The sequence below is a fragment of the Gekko japonicus genome, unplaced genomic scaffold (assembly GCF_001447785.1).
Source record: "Gekko japonicus isolate JY-2015 unplaced genomic scaffold, Gekko_japonicus_V1.1 scaffold972, whole genome shotgun sequence".
In the NCBI taxonomy this organism is placed as follows: domain Eukaryota; kingdom Metazoa; phylum Chordata; class Lepidosauria; order Squamata; family Gekkonidae; genus Gekko; species Gekko japonicus.
The window spans coordinates 202,884-207,172 of NW_015165266.1; positions in this window are offsets into that span (position 1 = coordinate 202,884).

Below are 4,289 nucleotides of genomic sequence, written 5' to 3' on the forward strand. Positions count from 1 at the left end.
CTTTAGAAGAGTAACAGTATTCCTGAACTTGCTTCTCTCCAAGGCTAGCTGTATCTACTCAGCTGCTGGGTAATCTTTTAATTTATTTATTTGGATTTATAAAGTCTGCTCTCTCCCTGTAGCTCAGGGTTTGAATCACAGCTGTGTTACATAAAAGGCAAGCAGGCAGTCAAGACATTGGAATTGGTGAAGGGTTTGAAGTGAGAGCTCACTGACAGACTTGGACCCCAAAAGAGAGGGAGCAAAGGGAAAGGCAGGACTATATAAAAAAAAAAAGTACAAAATGAGATTATTCAGTTAGAAAAGCTCACAGCCACTGTGGGGTCTGAAAGACTCCCTCTGGAGCCCCGTCGCACCACCCAGACTCAGACTAATCATCATATGAAAAAAGTGATATGACTGGCCCAGCTTCATGGGCCACTATACTGATGTACCCCTATTCTTCCTTCCCCAGTGGCCTTGGAAAAGGTATCTCTTTATTATTAGCAAACATACATGTTAAAAATAGTCGACGTAAAACAGAGGTTATAGGGTTGTGAACTTGTAACTTGATTTCTTGCTCATCATTTTGTTTTAAATGCTGTCCCAACTGTGTATTGAATATATTCTTGGGCAAACAGCTGCTTTGAGCCAAGAGGCACAGTGGGATACCAATATTCTAATAAAGAAATGAACAAACAGCAAATAAATAAATGTCTTTCAATATGTCAGTGCTTGCTGTTCAGTTTTGCTAATCTACTACCTCTGTCGTTCGTGATTGCAGAAAAGGACATTTTAACGTTTGGCCTAAGTTACAGCATATAAAGATGACTACAGTGATTCACTTGGGAATCCGGATCTGCTGTACCTGCATGCCAGATGGAGCCCAGCAGCCATGTATTGTGACAAACTTCCTGTTTCTGCCACTTCAAGCAGACAGCAATACTTAATCCAGCCCCTGGTGGGTCACCATATGAGACTGGTGGGCTGCATTTAGCTTGGTGGTGTTGGAAAAACTGTCAAAATAGTTAAATATTCAGAGATTGCAATGGATCTTTGCTTCATTGGAGAGGAGGCATTTTCTTCTATGTAAAAATCTTTGTTTCTAAGGGAAGGGTTCACAGGAAATCTACAAAACAACAAAAACACCTAAGACTATATCTTTACACTTTGACCACACGGTCTACAACAATGGAGATTCTTCTTCTTCTTGACCCCTAGAAGGAAATCACCTGAATGCATTAACCAATGATAGTTAGTAAATAGGCTTCAGTTTCTTGGGCTTTCTTCCCATTGGCTCTGCGCCAGGTTCCCTTCCAGGTCAGTCTGAACAATAGCACACAAGGTAAACACACATTAACCCTATAATGACTGAATTTTAGACCTTGCAGCACACATATTTTCAACACCCCTTCTCAAGGTCTAACATGTAAGTTATTATACATGCACATACAACAAACATCATTCATTATTCACTTTAACATTTGGATCAACCATATTCAACATTTCACAAAGATGTTCAATTTTTTCTTTGGTCAGTGGCTTAGTCAAAATGTCAGCCACTATTTTCTCTGTGTGACAATACTCAATATCTATTAGCCCCTTCTGGTACAAATCTTTCATTAGCGCACACTTAATACCAATAGATCTACTTTTCGCTGTGGTGCTTTCTCCCTTGCATATAGTAATACATTTGATTGTCCTCAAAGATAACTACAGGTACAGGTTCTCTTATTCCAAAGTCCTTCAACAAATGAAAAATCTATTTAAGTTCTCTGCAGGCACTTGCTACTGAGACACACTCTTAAAGACATTGCTAGCCCTCTGTAACTTGTAGGGAGTCTGGTCAGTATAGCAGCAATCATAACTGGTCAGGAGTCTTCCCAAGTTCTTTCAACTGATTGCTTTCTTCCCATTGGCTCTGTGCCAGGTTCCCTTCCAGGTCAGTTTAAACAATAGCCCACAAGGTAAACACACATTAACCCTATAATGACTGAATTTTAGATCTTGCAACACACATATTTCGAACAGGTGGATCATAAGCTAATTTGTCTATTTAACTCATTGTATTCCATTTTCTTAACAGAGAAGGTTTTCAAGGCTGTTCCATTATAAAAACAAAATGATAAAATAGATTTAAAAAACTCTTTAAAAACAAGAAAACTGCATAATTTACCATAAAATGAGAAAGTACAGCAACTAAAACACCACAAAGATGTAAATTTTTTGACATCAATAAAATCACATTTAAAATGTTATGTAACCTTGATACAGAAGGAGAGAAGGAAAGTTTTATATCCAGGAGGGTTGTATAGCCAGAAGATGATAGAGGGATGGATACAACCTGCAATGGATGAGCTGCTTAACTTGGTTCATTAGACTTGACAAAACCTTCAAACCTAGCATCCTGGAGTGGTTGGCTGGGGTAGGACCCACCTCAGTGATTACAGTTATTAGGAATAGTCTGGTTATGCCTGCTATGACTATACACATTTCTCTTTCACAGGACATGTAGGTCATTAGAGCTGCAATTCTAACAACACTTTCCAGGAGGTAAGTCCCACTGAGAGATCTGCTGAAGATTGCGCCCTTAATAGTTATAGAGGACTAGAGAATGAATCTGATGTGTTCTCCAGTATGAAATGTGGATCTGTCAGCTGATTTAAAATGTATAGTGCATTGACTACTTGGTCTTAAATGAACTGTTGAAGTAATAAACTGATAAAAACTCAATGTTTCATGTGCATAAGTTCCCACATTCAGTCCCTGACATCTCCAGTTCAAATAATAGAAGTATAGAATAATTAAGTTGGGAGGGGCCATACAAGCCATTTAGTCCAACCCTCTGCTCAATGCAGGATCAGCCTAAAGCAGCCCTGACACATGTTTGTCCAGGAAGTTTCCTGCGATCATGTCATCAAGGTACTGCAGTAACTTGGGTTTCCCCCCAGGATATTTCATTTAAATAATATATTATGTATTGAAATATTTATGACTTTCCTTTCAATGCTTCTGGTCAGTTACCAAAAGCCAATATACAAATTAAAACCACATTAGACTAAAATATTGAAAATGACAAAGCCCTCAAAGACAATCACCAAACAAACATAACTTAAAGTAACACAGGGAAGTACCTGGAGATTTTGGAGGTGGAGCCTCAGGAGGGCACAGTTTGGGGTATAATGCCATAGAGTCCAACTTTCAAAGCGGCCATTTTCTCCAGATAAACTGATCCCTGTCATCTGGAGATCAGTTGTAATAGTGGGAGATCTCCAGCTATCACCTGGAGATTGGCAACTCTAAAGTAACACCACTTTTGAGCACTCCCAAAGCTCCCTGGTAGAGAACTGCCTGAGACATATCTACCATGGGAGGGAGTTCCACAGTTCTGATATTAGTACAAGGAACACCATTGTCTTCATAGCCAACCACCATACAACAAATGTGGTTAGGTGGCCAAGGATGATCTTGATGTCCAGGTTGGTTTGTATGGGAATAGGTGATCCTTCTTCTTGGTCAAGTAAGGCCTGATTTAATTGTGATGCTGGCAAGCAGAATTTATCTTCATGATGTGTATGATGGAGTATTGAATCTTTTTCATATTTCATATACTTGGGACCAAAGTACTAATAGGTTTTGGTCTGGACACATTATACTGTGTCATTTCAATACTGAAATGTATATTAATAGTTTAGTGAACACTGGGATAGTCCAAAGTCCACACTTCAATGGAATAGTGGGCTGTCCAGTAATGTAGTCTTGATTAATAGCCACTGAACAAAACTGCTCAACTACATCAGCCACTGGGATCCAAAAGTGTTTTATTATGTGCCAGATTGAATTCTTACAGCTGAATCCTAAATCTGCTTCTCTTGGAAGTCCTATTGAATTCACAGAACTTTTCTCCCAAGTAAGGCCAAATAGGATTGCAACCTTAACTGAAGGATGCCCTTAGTTGTCCCAATTTCATGAATGGCTGCTTTCTAGAAATATGAACCACAACTTGTTTTATGACCTGGCTAAGCTAAAGTACCTGGATCCAAACTGAGTTGATGCCATCTACAAAACCCATCCCTGCATGTTCACAGTTTCAATAACTGGAGGATCTGACTGGGGTGATTTTTACTTCCCCACCTTAATTTCATTTATTGGATTTATAACCCGCTCTCCCTGGCAACTTGGCTCAGAGAGAGTAACATCTCTCCTTATAATTGTGAAGTGGGCTGGCACTTTCTGAACATTCCACATGCTCCTAAATCAGTTAACTTCATGATGTGTCGAACTCAGAAGCTGTCCCTATCCACTAGCTG